Source organism: Triticum urartu, chromosome 1A, assembly GCF_056163025.1.
Source record: "Triticum urartu cultivar PI428250 chromosome 1A, HENAU_Tu73, whole genome shotgun sequence".
NCBI lineage: Eukaryota > Viridiplantae > Streptophyta > Magnoliopsida > Poales > Poaceae > Triticum > Triticum urartu.
The window spans coordinates 412375424-412396493 of NC_141873.1; positions in this window are offsets into that span (position 1 = coordinate 412375424).

Sequence of the window (21070 nt, forward strand, 5' to 3'; positions counted from 1 at the left end):
TCCGATATTTCAGTGTAGGATGGTTTTTTTGAACAAACACTTTGCACAGTTAAACAAGTAACGGCACGAGTTACACGTTTTTTTTTGCAAGTTCACGGACAAAAATGACAGCGGCATAGAATATCACATCCACCCCGCAGCTTAGATACTATGGTGATACGAGTTTTTACACCGTTGGAAGTGAGATCCAATGGCTTGGGAGTAGTCTTTGTAATTATGCGCAATTTCCTGACTCTCCAAAGGTTTTTTTGCAAATAAAACATTCAGGCCTAGTGTGCCGCTGCATCTTCGATCCAACGGCTCCCCGGTGCTCATATTAGGTGCTCCCCATAGCTTAATTACCCCCTACAGTGATTGGAGTAGTTGTGGGCCGAATGCTACGAAAATATAATCTAAACCGACCGGAATAAATGCCTACAAAAATTAATCCAAGGTTGTACTGCCCCTCGCAATGTAAATTGCTCCGGCTTTGCGAGGGATGGAGAGGTAGTAGCTTCGACACGTGGAAGATACGGTGTGAGAAAGCGAGGTCAATCGAGAGACATATAGATAGAGAGACAAAGTGAGTGTGGTCCACCATTCATTGAACAAATATATATGCTCTGGAGAGATATTTTCCGATTGAGCTTTTTGGCAAGGGTGAGGGCTGTAAGATAGAGCTTGAGAGATGATCCAGTCACAGACGTATAGATATATTTTGTGCGTGAGAGGAAGCAAGGTCAACCGATCACATAGGGTCGCCGTGCGATCAAAAAAGTGAGACGGGTTGGAGAGAGTGACCTAGATAGACGATGTGCATGAGAGAGTATACAATGTGAATAGGTCGAATTGGGCTCAACATGGTGATATATCGTTTTTTTCTGAAAAAGAGCAAGGTCAATCGAGACATACGGAGAGAGAGAGAGAGAGAGAGATTGAGTGAGAGTGGCTCACCATGAGGTCGAAAGAGTGGTGGCGGCTTGGATGGACTGACCTAGATAGACAATCTGCGTGAGAGAGTATAGAGTATGTCGATCGAGGCCCGGACAGGGAGATATATCATTTGTGTGTGAAAGAAAACGAGGTTAAACGAGACTCAGATAAAGAGAGCGAGATTGAGCGAGTGTGGCCCGCCGTGTGGAAGAAAGAGTGAGACAGTCTCGAGGGAGTGATCTAGATATACAACGTGCGTGCGTGCGCATGCACGGGAGGTTGGGGGGCTAGATAGGCAATGCATGTATTTAGCGCGAGAGGGTGAGAGGGAGAGGGCGGAGAGAGAGAGAGCTCGGCATGAGGTGCAATGGCGGGTTTGTGAGGTAAATACATTTGGTAACAGAGTGGAAAAAGGGGTTGTGTAGTTGAGAGACTAAGAGATCGAAACATGGAGAGAAAGAATGAACGTGTGTTGGAAACCGATAGCTTCCTAAGGTGGTTAGGAGAGGAAGATTGACCGATAGAGGAAGTATGTAGGGTTTGTGCGGGGGGGGGGGTGGCTAAAAACAACATATGAATGTACATAGTACGAGACTTAATATCGATGTTTCAATTCGGTGTACATTGTAAGATTTGAACCGAGGACCAGGCATACGGGTAATTATTTCGAATTCGTGCCATAGTAAGTTTCGAAAAGTTGACATTGACTCAGTTTGTTGTGCTATTTTGTAGGTCATATGTTTGAATCCATCCAAAAGTTTTCTCACTACCATGGTGTTCATCATATACATATGAATTTGTATAAAAAAAGTAGTGTGGATATAGTGAAATGCGAAATCCACGTTAGAATTGGAGATCTCTACGTGACACACACTCTAATTAAAATAACTAACTACGTGACACACACTCTAATTCAAATAACTAATTATGTGACACACACTCTAATCCACGTTAGCGTGGGTACCATTTCGATTTTTTTTCAAATAACTCCTCATTAATTAATTTATAGTACTCCCTCTGTTCAGTTTTATAAGACCTTGAAGACATTTCAGACAATGTGCAAAACGGTTCATTTTAAGTTGTCTGAAACGACTTACAAAAGTGAACGGATGTAGTATCTCGTTTCGAATGACTAATTATTGCAAGGAAAACATGGGCATGGTAATACATACAGATTCGTTTGCAAATGAAAGAAGATTCGTTTGCATTCTCAAATGTAGGCGCACCAGGCAAACTAGGGTCATGTCGGGGTGGACGCTGCTTCGGTGCCTTAAAGGCAACTGCCTTTGGGTCACTGACATGTGGGCCAGCCAGCTGTTGGGCCCATATGTCATGGACACAAAGGCAGGTGCCTTAAGGCACCGAAGCATAGTCCTGTCGTGGTGGTCGTGTGTGTCGGACGGACGCCTAGCATCCAACCACCCACCCACCCTCCCCCCAAAAAAAGGACGACGACAATATAAGTTCACGCTTCCACGTTTCGGATTGAAAAATCTGGCGGTCCCAATTCCAGCCCTGCGAAATCTCTCTTCTCCACCGTCCCCTTCCGTGCCCAGATTGCTCAAATCCCTAATTCGCCGCCAACCCTCGAATCGCCCCTCGTCTCGTCTCTTTCCCCACCATTCCCCACCTCTGTGCCGGACAACGACGATGAAGACGATGGTCGCGCTTCACCACCGCACCGGAGCTACCTCATCTCTGCCCTCGTCCACCGCACTGGGTGGTCCACCGACAACGTCGGCCGCCGCAACCGACGTGCCTCACAGACACCGAGTTCCACCGCATCAGGTGCGCTTCATCGATGCCGTCTACCATCTCACGGGGGCTACTTCACCGAGCACATCGTCGCACCTCCGCCCCTCGAGGCCATTGGGGCTTCACCAACGGTCTCGTCCACCGCATCGTAGCGCTCCACGGCCACTCAAGATCTGCATCCGTGCGCGGCCAGCCAACGCCAGCGCATCACCCTCAACGGCTCTGAAGTGACCCGCAGTCTAGCTAGGCGAGCATGCCCAAACGCCGGCCCGAACTAGGTATCCACACATCACTCCCTTGTGCACTGTTCCAACGATGTTTGGATATCCTTTCACTGCTCTCTTAGCTTACCCGCCTATGCAACTCTGACCTTAACTCTTATTTCTTCTAGAGATATCATCTGAAACAAGCAAATCCATATTTTAGCGAAGCATGACTACGCTACGGGATCTGGTACACATCCTACACACACGTATAACCTTGTAAGTATCTGTCCTCCGGTACAACATCAAGGTCGATTCCTCTTATTTGATCAACCATTCGCCGTGTCAAAAATGCAGAGGGGGATGCAAGAAGCACAAGGCCTGCACATCCAAGCAAGTGGTAACATGGACTTGTACAAGGAACATCCCAAGCGCAAGCAGAGCTGCAGTGAGCCTATACAACGAGCTAGCGCAAGTCCCTATATTTCACTTAATTTGTACTGGCATCCGTGTATGATTTGTGTGCAGTGGCTGATCCACAAATTCAAGTTACCAGGGGCGAACATTTAACTTCAAAAATACAAAGGAACTTGCACTTCGGAAATCAACATAACTTGAGAAATGTGAAGCTACATGCACTTTGAAGCTACATGCACTCCGGAAATCCTTCATTAGCAGTCTGTTCATTAGACACTCCAGGCTCAAGAACAACATGAGCTTGTATGTTTGCACCGGAAACTTGATTAGATACATCAGATTCAATCAGTTTAGTATTGATTGGGGGAGTTATAAAATAAGTAGAAATTGGTTTCATTTTCTCATAGATTCCCTACATACAAGCAGTTTTACAACACCGTCAGGTTTAACTATTGGCCAGAAATTGAAGAGTTGAATTAGATATAATCAGGGATGTGATGTACCTGCTCGTTGCGCATGCTACTCTTGCAAGCTGCGACTGTCCACTTGCGCAAGCTCGATGCCATGCCCGTGCTGCCGCCGCTGCCTCCCATGCAGGCTACACCCAGGGTTGGATCTTCATCTTCTTGTCCTTCCGTTCGCTTGAAGCCCGGCGACGGCCCTCCAATGAGGGCGCGAGGAAGTGCTGTGTTGGTCTGTCCAGCGGCGGCTAGGTTAGGAGCGAACCAGACTGGAGGCTGGAGCGAATGAATTGGGATTTTTCCTGCTATCGATTGATATGGGAGGCGCTCGTTTGGGTAGCGAGCCTGCTATAGGGCCTGCCTTGCACTTATGTTATTGGCCCATCCAAATTGAAACATTTTTCTTCATTTTTTACATTGCCTGCTCGTGCGTTGGGACGAACAAAACTAGCATGGGCCAACCTAGATGACTCAAACTAGGTGCACACTTTCCAGCCACCTGAGGCGGCCGCCCATACCAGCCCCTATGGTGGCGTCGCCCCTTTTTGCGTGTATGATTGGATAGTGAAAAATATTCCAATGGCGCTTTTGATTTACCCACAGAATGGTTGAATTGCTTGTTTCTATGAACTGAGTTCGCCAATAATGTGAAGGATGCCAGTCTTTTCATCCTATTGTAGATTGCTTAGATCTCGATATGCCAAAAGTAATCGCATGAAATATACAGTAAAAGCCAGTGTGATGTGTTTGGCTACAACTAGTCTGACTACACGTCCTCATGTAACATATCAAGGACGCACCATCTTACCAGATTAACCATTCGACTTACCCATGTTACCCATGTAGTGTGGGAGGAAAGAAGTATTGGGACTGCATATCCAAGCAATTGATGCCATGGACTCCTTCGTACAACCTTGTAAGCGAAAAAGAAGTTGCAGTGTGCCTGTAAAAAGAACTAGCGTAAGTTCAGTTACCTGCTTCTCGGAATTTTAGTTAGCCACGTATTGCAAAAAATTTCAATTACGTTGCTTGGCTTAATTTAGTTTGCTACTGATTACATAATGGCACAGCCTGTTAATCATATTGTAGACTGCGCCTATCTATGTGTTTGATACTTACTGTTAAGAATTACCTGTTTGCCTTATCTACTTGTTTGTTTAACTGCTTTGCTGCTGCAACAGCGGGTTACAATGATGTTAATAACTACTTTTCAGCATCCAATTGAAACTCTTTAATTCCTTGTTTGTTTAACTGGTTTGCTATTATAACTCCCATTGAGATGTTTTGCTAACTTCAACTTTTCTGAATCCAATCAGAACTTTAATGGCAAAACAGGTTAGCCCAAGATCAAAGAGCGAGGTCCCCATGGACGTTGCATCATCCCACAGCAGTGGCACCGGCCCAATCGTGCATTATGAATTGCCAACTGCTGATGCTCTAGAGGCTAAACTAGTGGTAGAAGTAGATTCTACTTCTGGACTTAGAGATGAAGTTGACATGTTGAGGAAGCAAACAGCACAATCACAAGCAGTACTCAAGACAACCATTAAATATTTCGTGGATTTCAAAACGAAGCAACCTGAGACTGACCAGATTGTTAAGGTCCTGAAGGAAAAAAGGAAATTAAATTCCTACTCGGTAAATCATAGGTGAAATGTTCTTTCCATAGTTGAATAACCTTTGTGTTGTCTGTTCAAGTAATCAATCAAACCATTTGTCTTAGAGATCATGTAATAATTGTTTTTTTGTTTGTAATTTTATTTGAGCACAAATCTGTATTAATTGATAAGACTCGGAGACATTTCATTTGGATTGTTGTGCCAGACCTACAAATATGCCAATCGGGTTGAATGTGCATTCAGCAATAGTAGTATAGATGGACCATAAGTGGCACGCATCGGAAAGGGCCAAGATGCTGGCTAAAAAAAGGATGTTGTTGTAGCCAAAAAAAAGTACAACGGCCTGGCTTATGTATGTTAGTTGATATTATTGATCGATATACTCTATAAGTGTCTATATGTCTGTTAGTTCCGTACATTCTTCGTTGATTGACTCGGTATTTGAATCTTGATACATCGCTTGTGTACATATCTAAATGGGAGTACACATTATGCTGCGTGTGACATTTGAGTTTGACATGAAGTGTTCCAAATATTCGAATTCACCTTAAACTGGATTCTAGTTTCTGAATTTGAGTATCAGGATTTGTAAACTATATTCATATATGACAGTGGAATACATCTTTGTCGTCCTTTTGAAGATATATAAAAACAGATAGAATAATTTATAAAGATTCATATAGGAATACAAAATGGATTCGAATTTAGTTGCGAGGGTAAACATGGATGCTTATTGTCCCAAAATTTGAAAGAAACAACAAAATGTCCACTCCCACATCGGCTGCCCGAAGCCAATTGTTTGGGAGATGGAAATTACTGTCTACCCATTACACGGACAATCCATCGGCCCGATTTCCACTGTTCTAAATAGGGGTAGGTTAGTAACTTCAATTAGACGTGACATGACCGCCTCTGAGCCCATTCCGACATGGTGGGCGTCAAACATGGGCGGCAGACCTCTGTTTCTCCCTCCATTCCCCATTCATACACGGTGGGCGGCAAAACACCCTCTCCTCGTCCAAAATAGATGTAGGCTAATATTTTAAATTGGGGCAGATGTGTAACTTCCATCAGACGTGACACAACCACCCTACCTGTCAGCCCCGTTCATACACTGTGGGCGCCAACCGTGGGCTTCAAAACACCCTCTCCTCGCCCGAAATTGTTACCGGCAAATATTTGGGAGATGCGAGATTACCGTCCTATCCCCAACCGACGAGACATCCAAATTTGAAACAGGGGATAAGTTCGTAACATTCCCATACTTCAGACAGGCGCGTCCCAAAAACATGGTTCCCCGTACCTCTCCCTCCATTTTCCCATTCATACACCGTCCGCGCTAGAACACCCCATTCCCACACCAGCCTCCTCCGCCGCCCCATCCATCGCCGCCGTCCTCCACCACATCCATCGCCACCATCCTCCACCATGCCGGAGAGCCTATCAAGACCGCGTCGTCCACTGCTACAGATGGACGTTTCTCATCCACGGCGATGGACCAATAGCCTTGCATCGCGTCCTCTCGCTTCATCGGCACCGTCGTCCTCTTTGTCGAGGCCGCTCACACGACCTTCTCTTCCACCACAACGGGACTTATCCCCCAATGCACCCATTTACCGTCACGAATCTGCTTGAACGCCACCGACAGCCATCGCACCCCCAATGCCTACATGGTGCCACAAGAGAGGTGGTACTTCATATCTCCTCAACTTTTTGATCTCAACCAGAAAATAGCTCTTAACTTAGTTTGAAGCAAACAATGGATGCTAAATATCATTTCTCCGGTTTGCAGCTTCAAATCTGCCAAGGCACAGCCATAATACGGTTTAATTGATCATGCTTAGTGTTTAACTGATCATGTTGGTTCCGTGGTGGTTTATTTAATAGAAATCAGAGGGGAAACCCTCTTTTGCAAAAAAATATGCTTAGAGTTTCCCCCTTTTATGATCATTATACGATCAGAATACATGCTTCATGTCATAATAACACAGCTCCACCCATCAAGCTAAACAAGCTTAGTTGTTCAAATACGAATCTGATATTATTAAAATAGAGTTGTTTAATTGGTCAGCTAAATGTTCCTAAATTAGTTTCGAAAATGCATGTTCGCCGCTCGGGTGTGTATCTCTGTGTGTGGTCTGGTCAGCACGGTTGGGGAGGTGAACTTTGCATATGTAGGGGTTTATAGGGAGACACTCTCCGAGTTGAAACCGCAATGCATTCCATAGATAATCTGACTACTTTTTATGTTTTCATGAATCTCAGATTCTGAACAGCATCATAATGATTATGAGCTTGCGCGCATGAAAAGAATAAAGTAGAAGAATGCCATGGCTGTCAAACTTGGCATTAAGGGACTGAAATCAAGTCTGGATGCAATGCTATGCAAACAGTCTCCACCTACAGATTCATGCTCATAATATGATCCTAACAGTGTTTCTGAGCTAGAAGGAGACCTAAGTCAATGTAGCTCCCTAGTGGAGGAGTCAGAAGAAGATGCCCTATCTTATTCACCCATCAAGGTACTTGCTCTAACTTTCCAAGGTTACATTGCTCGCATATATCTTGCAACTGATGCTTTGCATTGCTTCTACTTTGTTGAACTGCCATTAGCTTAGTTTACACAACGTGTATGTGAATACGCCCTGCCTATCCATTTTTAGTACATATTCCATCTGTCATCATACCATATTTATCCATTTAAATGTTGTTCTTGTGTATCAGACATTCAAAAGGAAGAGTGCGATTGCTGATCATGGAGGAGCACAAGCAAAGTATTTGGAAAAGGTAGTGGCACCTGATAAATCAAATAGCCCATTAGGTGTAGTTGCAATATCACCTGACCCACAAAATACCCCAACTCTAGCAGACTCTAGCCCTACTACACTGGTCATTTCTGATGCCCCAACTCAGCAGACCCCAACTGCAGCAAACAGTATGAGTATGCCAGTTGACATAGCACCAGCTGTACGACGCAAAACCCCCATTCCAGCAAAGAGTAAACCAAATCCAGTTGCCAAATCCCTATTCGAGCCAGAGAGAGCCCCAATTGCAGCAAATAGGACCCCTGTTCCATTTCTTCCTAGTTTAGAAGACGAAGCTTATGTTGTTGTCAGGAACTTTGTGCGCATCTTTCCTTCATGGAAAGATTATACCGCAGACACAGAACAATTTCCAGTCTTCCTCTACAACTTACGCGTAAGTAATGTACTAATGTTATTCATGTTCATTACTGCATATGTTTCTGCTGACAGAAGACACAAGATTTCATTCTTTTAAATAGGCGAGGCGCAAACTGGATTGTGATGACGAGCAAGGGTTGGTTGCGCTTTTCAAGCACTCGTTGATGAAGTATCGTTCCTACCTGAGGCAAGCACACTTCAATGGCAAGCCTCTGAACGAAATTTCTGTAAAGTCTCCGGTGCTACATTTATCCGACGGTGACTGGAATAATCTTGTTACACATTGGTCTCGGCTGCAGCGTAAGGTACTGTCTATGATATCACATCACAAATTGAACTACATTTCTGCATTTTCCTTAATGTCTCACTTGTATGAAAACTGTTAGCAGAAGAACATTCGTTCTCAAGGGATCACCGAATCTCGCAACTATACTGCACACTGCATTGCTCTTGTGAGTACCTCTTGCCCTGTATGACCATACTTACTTTCATAGTTGTTTGATTATGTAGCATCACTGCACATGTTAGCCTCGTAATCGTCCATTTGGTGGAAATTATATGATCCGTATGGACTCTTACATAAATTTAGAATCAACCCAAAGCTTTTGAAGAGGTTTAGCTCTGCAGTCCTCTTGTAAGGACTGAACGTGGTCTATCACTGTACTTACATTAACAGCTACTCCCTCTGTCCCATAATATAAGAACGTTTTGTACAGTACACCAGTGTTCAAAACACTCTTGTATTATGGGAAGAGGGATTGGTTCATTTTTTAGCATTCTACATCTTATCTCCCTCGCCCACCATTTACTAAAAAAGATCAGATCTATATTTAATCTTACCAACAAGTAGAATACACAGACAATGCCAGTGCAGAAGTGTAGCCCATTGCTCTTGTCAGTACATTTTGTCCTGTAACGCTTGTACTTCCAGGGATTGGAAGTTGATTATGTAGCATCAATCTGCATCTTATCTTCATTATCCTCTATCCCTTCCAGTATTATCATATCTATAATTACTCTCTACAAAATGTAGAGTACAGGCAATGCTTATGAAGAAGATTCTGTGCTGAAATTCTTGAGTTATCCTTCCCTTGGCATGGAGAAGGGCATTATAAAGTTGGTGTTAACTGTTAATGTAAGTCAGTCCTTCTAAATCCTTTATCCTCAAATGTTGTTTAATTTGCTCATACTCCCTATCGTTTACTGCTGTTTAGTTTGTTGTTTCTACCAAAATGCATGTTCGTAAGAACCGTAAGTTCTAAGTTTTACTTGTAAAACCAAATTCCTTATTCATACCATGCACATTACTTAATACTCCCTATATGTATGCTTGTTTTGTGGATTTATAATCCAGTGTGTTGTGAAGCAGCCCACGTTCGCACCTTGTCATCCCCTGTTTTATCTTACTGATGTGGCTGATGATATGAACAACATGCCATGCACATTATCCAAAATAGATACAATGATTTTCTTTGCCCTTCATCTATGCTTGTTATGTTGACATGGTAATCCAGTAGTGTGATGAAGATCCCCGCATTATGAACAATGCCAAATTATGCTATTGATATTTTGAACATACTATTTATTTTCTAATTTGAAATTGGATATAATTGATAGAACAGTTATCATCTTTGTTTATACACGTGCAAAACCTGTCATCTCTCAGCTTTGTTTCAGGGTGATATGCCTGATGGCATGCACAAGTCTGCGGAAGGCTGTGAGACAAAGCCAACATATATTGCAGCAAAGAAGGCAAAACATCTTGAAGATAGCGAGACAACCCCAAAGTCTTGTCATGATGCAGTGTTCAAGTTACTTGAGACTAACAGTCGGACAAGCTCACAGAATTCGTTGTTTGAATCAGTTCGACTTCTTCAGTCCCAAGTTCTAGCAGAAAGGCATTCTGCAACTCAACTTCGACTTGAAGTCCTATCTCTAAGAAAGATTGCGGAGAACACCAATGAGAACCTCATCGCTAAACAACTACACCTGGAAGCTATGACCGACATGCTAGGCCGGTCTCACAGCCTTGCTCAGCAGCTTGCGCAGCAGTTCCCCCGCAAGGCTAACCTTTCTTGAACTGTCTTGGAAGTGGTCCCGGTTCAGTATTATTTTGTTACGCTGCAATGGTGCCCAGTTTTTGTAATCTGCTTCTTCATTGCACTTTATGATCACTGGTGGCAAACTTTGATGCCCAGTGGATGTAATATACCTTAAATCCTTTATTCTTAGTATTATGACGTAATTTATTTATTGTATAGAGTAGGTTTGTTCTTAATTCCTACTAGTTACGCAGAAGCCCGAAATGAACCCCGACCCATGATTGTGCGAATCAAATCACGGGCTTTTAACAGGCCAAAATTGTCTGGGTCCTTGTTTGGCCCAATCAGATATCGGCTGCGAGCAGGCCGGATGCAAACCGGGCCGTAGTTAGGCCCAACTATATGACGGGATTTTAACAGGCCGAATTTAATGTAGGGTCGAAATGTTAAACGGGCCCTTAACAGGCCAAAACTAATATCAGGCCGAATTACTAAGTGGGCCTTTAGCAAGTGGGCCCAAAAGCATAGTGTCGAGTTAACGGGCCGAATCTGATATGGGCCATAATTGAGCCCAAAGCCTCTTAAAGGGCCGGACCTGATCTGGGCCATAATTTGGCCCAGAACATGGTAGGCTTTTAACGGGCCGGATCTCATATGGGCCACTATTAGGCCTGGAGCGTGGCAGGCCATTAATGGACCGGATCAAATATGGGCCGGCATTTGGCCCAAAACATGGCAGCTAGTTAATGGGCCGGCCTACCAGGGTCCTCAAAATCTTGTGGGCCTACAGCTGGGCCGGCCCATTAATGTTGGCGAAATCTTGTGGGCCTTTAGCTGGGCCGACCCATTATGACCCGCAAGAATCTCGTGGGCCTTTACCTAGGCCGGCCCATTATGGCACAAAAAAAATCTCGTGGGCCTTTACCTGGGCCGGCCCATTATGGCCCGCAAAATCTTGTGGGCCTTTAGCTGGGCCAGCCCATTTTGGTCCGCAAAATTTCGTGGGCCTTTAGCTGGGCCGGCCATTATGGTCCGCAAAATCTTGTGGGCCTGTAGTTGGGCTGGCCCATTTAAACTTGTTGGGTCGTGCCACGTGTCAACGTATCATAGGCGCCTTCTGTCCAGTGAGTGGATGACATTGTCACACCATGATTTTCATGCCACTACACTTAAGCTAATAATCATGATAAAATATGGTTTAACAAAAACTTTTGAGTGTTTTGGACTTTGCTTGATTTGATTTTTGTCTGCTGTTTGCAAGTGCTCTAAAAATAAAATAAATCCTCCAACTCTTATACTTCATCCCCTTTCTCCAAACTTCTGCCCAATGACCATACCATGTGTATAGAACAGTATAGTATTTTCTAACAAAAATAATTTGGCCAAATAGTATTTTAAAAAATTAGTTTTCCAAAAACCCCTGAATTGAGATTTGTACTGCAAGTACTTAATTTAAGGTGTGAAAAATATTTCAAAAGGTATATTTGAAACATGTTAGATATAGGATTCCTATAAACCACAAAAATATAATTTTAAGAGTTATTTTCCTATTTTATTTAAAAGCTTTTTCTTAAGGCCAGAAATGGTCTTTAATAGGGAAAATTATTTTATTATTTCAAAAATATTTGACAAAAATCAGGGAAACTCAATGGACATATATTGTCCATATATAAGAGTTTCAACACATGGTCATGATCAAAATATTGGTTAAATCCCTCAAAAACCCTTTCTGGATATTTCAAGCTTTTGAAATATTTACAAAGGAAATATTCTCCAAAAATTCCAAGAAAATTCTAGCATGTCACATATGACATGTTTGATGATCTTGACAAGTATCATGTCATGGAGAATAGTATAACCCCATGAAATCTCCTCAAAACCATTTCTGTCCATTTTGAAGGTTGAGCAACTTTACATTGACAAACAAGTCCAAATGTTCTCAAACCTTGTTAACATGCTCAAATGGTCTAATTATTCATCTAGAGCAAATGGCACAAGTTGGAGAGAATGTTATCTTGCTCAAAGTGCCCCAAAACCCTTCCTGTCCAGAACCAAATTTGAACAACTCTACATTGGCAACTTTCTACTTTTGATCTCAACTTTTCTGGACATGTTCATAACCTCAAATGATGACACTACACTAAGTGGTGCATCAAGGAGAATAGATTTGCGTGACTAAATCTTGGAATGTCCATTTCTGCTGATTTCTAGGGTTTACAAAAGTTGCATTGGAAACTTTTCCCAAATGAACCCAATCTTGGTGGAACCTCTTGTTTTCTCAGGCCATTTGACCCTGTCAAGACTCATGACAAGGGAAGTCCATTTGCTTGCCCAAACCTACATCAAACACCTTCTGGCAGAAATTTAAAATGCCTGTTTTGTACACTTCCACTAAACTCCATGAGCTCAACTTTTTCCCACAGCCTCATCTACTCCTCCTCTACCTCCTGCATGCTTAGCTGCCCGAGGAGCAATGATTAAGGGGGGGCAGAGACCCATTTTTCCTCTCTGGACAAGCCCATTTCTCTCCCTTTCTCACCTCCCTCCTCACTCCAGTGGCCACCAGGGCATCCAATGTCCCTCCCCTCTTCTTTACTCCCTCCTAGAGCTACCAGACATTAGTGCCCGCGCCCACAAGGCATATAAAATGCCATGGCATGCCATTTGCCAGCTCTGGAGTGCGCTACAGTGCACTCTAGCACTGTAGCCGCCCCCTTCCAACCACCTCCGGCCACCTCGGGCCTCCCCAGCACGCCCGACGATGCGCCTCGGTGTCCACAGTACGACAGTTGGTCGGCCCCCTCCTCCTTCTCCCTCCTCCTGCCCCTGCTCGCACGCGCGCCGGTTGCCCGAGTGCACCAGTGAGCAAGCTCACACGCGCGGTGCCCCTGGCCACCCTTCTCTCTCACTCTTCTCTCCCCTAGCTCTGGACTGAATCCAGGAACACCCCAGACACACCGCGACAAGCTCCCGTGACCCGTGTGCAACGGCAACGAGCTCGCCGGCGCACGAGTCCTTGGTGGACCATCGCCCGCCTATTTAGAGGCCACCCCGAGCACTATCTCGTCTCCAACTGCCCTCTCTCCCTCCCCTGGACCCCCCAGACCGCGCCATTCTTCCTCCCGTGCCCCCATCCACCTCCAAGGCCGAAGCCGAGCCGCCGTCCATCACCAAAATTCACGCCGTCCCAACTCCCCCCTCTCCCTATAACCGCATCACAGGACCCCCCGAAACCTGAGGAGCTCGATCGCACCCTTCTTTCTCCTCCGGTGAGCCGCTAGGCCATGGCCACTCTCGCCCAACGCCACCGTCTGCCGCAGGCGAAGCCCTGCTCCCATCCGGTGACGCAGGCACCCGTGGTGGGGTCTCCTTGGTTCGTCTCTCTCCGCTGAGCACGGCGGTGGGCGGATCATAGCCGGAGACGCCCTGTAGCACCGGCGGCCGGCGTTGAACGCCTCCTCTGTCGCCCTTCGCGCCCGCGCGGGATGTTGAGGACGAACCTGCAGGCGGGGCCCGCTCGTAAGTGGCCCAACCATCGGGCCACACTGGCAAGTGGAGGCGGGTTCCCCGCAGCGAAGGCGCACTCCGTGTAACACCCCGGATGCGACTTTCCATATTTGTATCCAACTCTTGCCGTTTCCGGTGTTAAGTAATATTTATTTCTCGGGTTCGGGTCTTTGCCTCCGTGTGTTGTTTTCGTTTTTCTTGCATCTCATATCATGCCATCACGTGCATTGCATTTGCATACATGTTCATCTCATGCATTCGAGCATTTTCCCCGTTGTCCGTTTTGCATTCCAGCGCTTCGTTCTCCTCCGGTGGCCATTTCTAGCTTTCTTTCGTGTGTGGGGATTAAACATTTCCGGATTGGACCGAGACTTGTCATGCGGCCTTGGTTTACTACCGGTAGACCGCCTGTCAAGTTTCGTATCATTTGGACTTCGTTTGATACTCCAACGGTTAACCGAGGGACCGAAAAGGCCTCGTTTGTGTTGCAGCCCAACACCCCCCAAATTTGGCCCAAAACCCACCAAACTCTTCTCCATGTCCTAGAGTGTTCGATCACGATCGCGTGGGCGAAAACCGCACCTCATTCGGACTCTCCTAGCTCCCTCTATGCCTATATATACACCCCCCATTTCAGATCTCGTCTTCCTCCCCGTCCTCCTCGTTTTTTTTAAAAAAAAACAGCTCCACCGCGCCGACGGACGTGTCCGCCCCGGCCGGACAACGTCCGCCGCTGCCGCCTCCCGTCCAGTCCGCACGCGCCACGTGGGCCGCGCCCACATCGCCGCCGCCGGGCCCGCCTGGCCCGCGCGCCGGCCCCCTTCCTCCTCCTCCCGGGCCAGAGGTGGCCATCGCCCGACTGCCGCCGCCCGAGGCCACCGGCCTCCGCCGCCGCCCGTAGCTCCGGTGGCCGGAGCCACCACCGCCGCCATCGCCGCCCGCCGCCTCGCCCGGCCCCGCCTAGGGACTCCGCCGCCGAGCCGCCCGCCGCCTCCACCGCCGGCGACCGGGCCGGATCTGGCCGCCCCTCCACCGGCCGGCGAGCCCCTCCTCTCCTCCGGCGTCCTTCTCCGGCGAGCGCGAGCTCCGGCGCCGATCTGCTACAGTGTCGCGAAGTGCTACAGTAAACCCTAGATCTAATCTGGGAGGTTGTTTTTTTTTTTGCTAAGTTCCTAGAATTCCTACTCCATATGCTCCTGTTCGAGGACCCGTATCTCCGCAACCTTAGCTCCGTTTTGGGCGTATGATATATCAAAATCTTCGCCTCGATATGATATATCAAAACCTTGATGCCCAAAATGCTGTTAGGAGGCTTCGTGAGTTAAATTGCAGATCCGTTAGTTCATCATGCACTTTTGTCATTTTTGCCATGTTTAAACCGTGCATGATATGCCTGTGCCCCTTTGGGATGATTTGTTAAGCATTTTGTCTTCTTTCCATAGGTGCCACCCATGCATTTTTAGGATGTGTGTGTTGTCTTGTGCAAGCTTGCGAAGAGAGGTACCTGAGATTGCTGATTTCAGGGACTTTGTGATTTTCACAAAGTCTGGGATATTTTAGTTCGTGATGCTATATGTCCAGCTTATTTCCTAGTGATCCGTGCCTCTTTTGAGGATGATCAGTAAGGGAGTTTTCATATTTATGTTATGCTATATCCATCCATCTCTTTGTTTGCATATGTGGAGTGCTCTAGGTTGACTCAATCGAGCTCAACTTTTGCTTCGTTGTTAATCTGGGCAGATCGTCAACTTGTTTGCGATTTTGCCGATGCTACCGTTAGTGTTCCATGCATGCTATGTCTTTGTTCTTGCCATGTGTAGCTAGCATATTGTGCCTTATTGTTGGTTATATGCTTGCCTTGCCATGACTTGCACCGTAGTGAGTGCATCGAGCTCGTTTACATGCCTTCGTGAGTTATAATTTCAGCATGTCTCAGTTTTCACTAAGTCTGAAAACTGATTGTGTTCGATCTATGTTCGTGAGCTCGGTAGTGTATTTTGTGAACCCTTTTGGCCCCAGGTCACTTTGGGTGTTTTGTTAAGCTTGTTTAGTAGCTCCATGCCATGTTCTTACTTGTCATGTTCAGGTTATCTATCATGTTGTTTTGCTGCTCCGAAGAGGGCTTCGTGATCTGAAATTTCAGGCTAGTGTTAATTTCGCTAAGTCTGGAATCTGTTTTCCATATTCATTTTTGCCATGCTTGTTTGAACCTCTTAATGGATGAATTTACCTATGTCTCAGTGCTAGTGTTTTGTTAACCATCTTGTGTACATCACTGCCATGCATTTTGTTTTCATGTTTGGTGGCTGTAGCATGTTCATTTCGTTGCGTTTAGATGCCTACTTGCTGTAAATTGCAGACCGGTGTCATATCTTAAAACGCTTGCCATTTCCAAACCGTAACTCCGATTCCAATGATCTTTATATCGTTTTCAAGCGATTTCATCCCCTCTATCCAGTGGCACCCTTGGAATTCCAAGTTGAGGCCAGGTTCATGCATTTCCTGTCATATCTTGCATTTTGCATCCCGCATCGCATCCCGCATAGCATATCATCATTTCATCTCATTGCTTGGTCTTGCACGTGGTTGATTGTATCCTTGTTGCTTGTTTGTCTTGTTGGGTAGAGCCGGGAGACGAGTTCGCTACCGAGGAGCCCATTGAGTTTGCTTGTGAGGATCCAGTCAACTCTGACAACTGTGCAGGCAAGATGATCATACCCTCGAAATCACTACTATCTTTGCTATGCTAATTTGCTCGCTCTTTTGCTTTGCCACTGCTACGATGCCTACCACTTGCTTGTTAGCCTCCCAATTGCATGATTGAACCTCTAACCTACCCTTGTCCTAGCAAACCGTTGATTGGCTATGTTACCGCTTTGCTCAGCCCCTCTTATAGCGTTGCTAGTTGCAGGTGAAGATTGGAGCCGTTCCTATTGGAACATCTTTTATTTTGCTTGTCAGGATATCACTATATTGCTATGTTGTCTTAATGCATCTATATACTTGGTAAAGGGTGGAAGGCTCGGCCTCTCGCCTAGTGTTTTGTTCCACTCTTGCCGCCCTAGTTTCCGTCATATCGGTGTTATGTTCCCGGATTTTGCGTTCCTTACACGGTTGGGTTATAATGGGAACCCCTTGATATTTCGCCTTGATTAAAGATTTTCCAGCAATGCCCAACATTGGTTTTACCATTTGCCACCAAGCCTTTTCCTTCCCTTGGGTTCTGAAGACTCAAGGGTCATCTTATTTTAACCCCCCCCGGGCCAGTGCTCCTCTGAGTGTTGGTCCACCTGTCAGCTACCGGTGGCCACCAGGGGCAACTCTGGGCTGGCCTACCCGTACCTAGGACAATCTGAGTGTGACCTGAGAAAGAGATATGTGCAGCTCCTATCGGGATTTGTCGGCACATTCGGGCGGTGTTGCTGGTCTTGTTTTAACCTGTCGAAGTGTCTTGAGTTACCGAGATACCGAGTCTGATCGGAACGTCTTGGGAGGAGGTCTTTTCCTTCGTTGACCGTGAGAGCTTGTCATGGGCTAAGTTGGGACTCCCCTGCAGGGATTGAACTTTCGAAAGCCGTGCCCGCGGTTATGGGCAGATGGGAATTTGTTAATGTCCGGTTGTAGATAACTTGAATCTTAATTAATTAAATGAATCAACTGCGTGTGTTGCCGTGATGGCTTCTTCTCGGCGGAGTCCGGGAAGTGGACACGGTGTTGGAGTTATGCTTGCGCAGGTTATGCTTCTAGTTTCTCGCTCGTGCTTTGCCCCCTCTTCTCGCTCTCCTTTGCGAATAAGTTAGCCACCATATATGCTAGTCGCTTGCTGCAGCTCCACATATACTTGCCTTATCCTGTCCTATAAGCTTAAATAGTCTTGATAGCGTGGGTGTGAGATTGCTGAGTCCCCATGGCTCACAGATACTACAACTCCAGATGCAGGTCCAGGTGATTCCGCTCCAGGTGTCGAGTACGAGCTCAAGTGGGAGTTCGACGAGGACTCTCAGCGTTATTATGTTTCCTTTCCCGACGATCAGTAGTGGTGCCTAGTTGGGGTTATCGATTCAGGGCCTTGTCGCATGTTGGGGGTCTTTTCTATTTTGGCACCGTAGTCGGGCCATGAGTGATTTGTATGATGGATGTTATTTATGTACTTTGATGTGACGTGGCGAGTGTAAGCCAACTATGTTATCTCCCCTGTTTTATTATGTATTACATGGGATGTTGTAATGATTGCCTGACTTGCGACATTGCTTTCAATGCGGTTATGTCTCTAAGTCGTGCCTCGACACGTGGGAGCTATAGCCGCATCGAGGGCGTTACAAGTTGGTAATCAGAGCCTTCCCCGACCTTAGGAGCCCCATTGCTTGATCATTTTTAGCAGCCGAGTTGTGTCTAGAAAAATGTTTTGAGTCACTTAGGAATTATATATCGGAGAGTTAGGAATTCTTTTAGTTCCCAGTCTCTTCATCGCTCTGGTAAGGCATCCTGACGTAGAGTTTTGACTCTTCTCTTCTCAAATTTCACTAAAATTTTTTTTTAGGATCACGCGAGTATCTTGGTTTTGTTCCGATGGTTTTGTGACGAGAACATTGTTCTTGGTGCCTCCTGTCTTTAGGGGTTGTGGCAGTGTCCCTGGGAGTTGAGCTCCGAGGTGTTGTCGTCACAATTTTATCGTTGCAATTCTGGTATACTTGAGATATGTGCGCGACATCGAAAAACTCCTTTATGCAGTTCGTTGGTGAGATAACCTCGACGCCACCCAGTACTGGGGCGGGAGTTCGGGAGTATCGCCATAACTTGTATAACGGATGCTTTTCGAAGGTTGAGATAGATGGTTTCCGAAGATTTCTTGGTTATGTGTTGAAGGATGGATACAGCTGGATGTAGGATTTGCTAGCTTGGGTGAGATGTTATGCTTCCCCTATATCCCCAACACCTGATTGCATAACCGGGAAAATTTCGGGAATTTCATAGGTGGGAATTCAAGTAGCCTTAGGATATCTTTCCGACAGATGTATGATATGAAATTGGGGTTCGACGTCTAGTGGTTCGCCTATTCACGGTCGATTTTACAGTGGTCTCGTTGTGTCTTAAAGAGTCCTTGGCTATGCTGACTCGGGGATGCTTCGTATGTCATGTGCACTGCCTTGTACATTACGGTGCTGTACGATCGAGCCTGTGTAGGTCCCACCACGAAAACTTCGGACGAAATTTCTATCATGTATTTGTTCCGGCTTATTCCGCAAGCCAACCCTTGGTTTTATTTCGAGTTGTGGCATTCGTTTTGCTTCGACGTCATATGTTGATTCCAGTCCTCGTTGTTGTACCCCTTCTACCTGATTCTTCGTGGCTTCGCAATTTAGGAATATGTGACCACTTCAAGAGAAATGCATTCGTTCATTTTGTTCGGATGTGAAGATTATATGTTGCAATTTTCATTCCATTGGACTCAGCTTCAATATTTATCGGTCATGTGCTAATGGTGGTTAACCTATTCAGGATGGCTCCTCCAACGCGCACGACTCCGAATCCTGATCCGCCACCACCTCCACCTCCTCCAGAGGCATGGCAAGCTGTGATGGCCGCAACCAATGCAAACACTCAGCTGATCATGCAAATTCTCCAAGAGCGCAATCAAGGCAGTCAAGGGAATCAAGGCAGCAACCAGGGTCACTTTGCTACACTCAACCAGTTCCTTGCTAACGGGCCAAAGACTTTCAGTAATTGTGTTGAGGCAACCGATGCTGACGATTGGCTTGTGGATCTGTGTAAGCATTTTGAGTGCAGCAACGTCAGGCCTGAGGACTTTGTGAAATTCGCTTCCTTCCAACTCAAAGATCAGGCTGCAGAGTGGTTCCAGCAGTACAAGGATTCCAGAGGTGGACGTTTGATCACTTGGGATGATTTCCGTCAAGATTTCCGCGCTCATCACATTCCGCAGAGCGTGGTTGAAAGCAAGCGTGAGGAATTCCGCAATCTGAAGCAAGGCTCTTTGTCTGTCTATGACTACAACAAATTGTTCTAGAAACTTACCCGTTTTGCCAAGCAGGACGTGCCTGATGAGAAGAGCATGATCTATCAGTTCAGGGGTGGTCTTCGTGAGGAAATTCAGCTCGCTCTTGTCCTCTTTGAGCCGTTGAGATACGATGAGTTCTACAACATGGCACTGAAGCAAGAGGCTGCTCAGTTGAGGTGTGATGCTTCCAGGAAGCGTGCCAGAGATGTTACTCCGTCTTCCTCTACTCAAGTGGCCAAGCAGCAGAAGTTTTGGCTTCCTCCTCCTCCGTTCCGTCAGCCGTATCAGCAGAAGAGCAAAGGTGGCAGTGGTTCTTCCCACCCACCCAACCCAGGCTTTCAGAACAAGACTTCGTCTCAAGCTCCAAAACCGAGTGCTCCGTATCACCGTCCGCTTTCAGAGGTCACGTGCAACAAGTGCCAACAGAAGGGTCACTATGCCAACAAGTGTTTCAACCAGAGGCGTCTTCCTCCTCCTCCTCCTGTGAGATCGGCAAGTACAGCTGTGGTCAAGCATAACCCTAAGCACGCCAAGGTCAATTTGATGAATGCAGCTCAGGCAGAGGACTCGTCAGATGTGATCATGGGTAACCTTCCTGTTAATGATATTCCTGCAAAAGTTCTTTTTGACACTGGTGCATCGCATTGCTTCATCTCGAGACCGTTTACAAATAGGCATGAATTGGTTTCACAAGTTTTGCCTAGTCCTTTAGCAGTTGTCTCTCCCGGCAAGCGCATGCAGGCTAACTCCATCGTTCCGGATGTTTCTATCACGATGGGCGAGTTCAAGTTTCTTGCTTCTCCTACGGTTCTCGGTGACTCGGATATTGATCTTATTCTCGGGATGGACTGGCTCTCTAAGCATAAAGCTCAGCTTGATTGTGCGGCCAGGCAGATCCAATTGACTCATTCGTCTGAGGATGTCATTGTCTTTGCCGCTCGGGATAATACCATCCG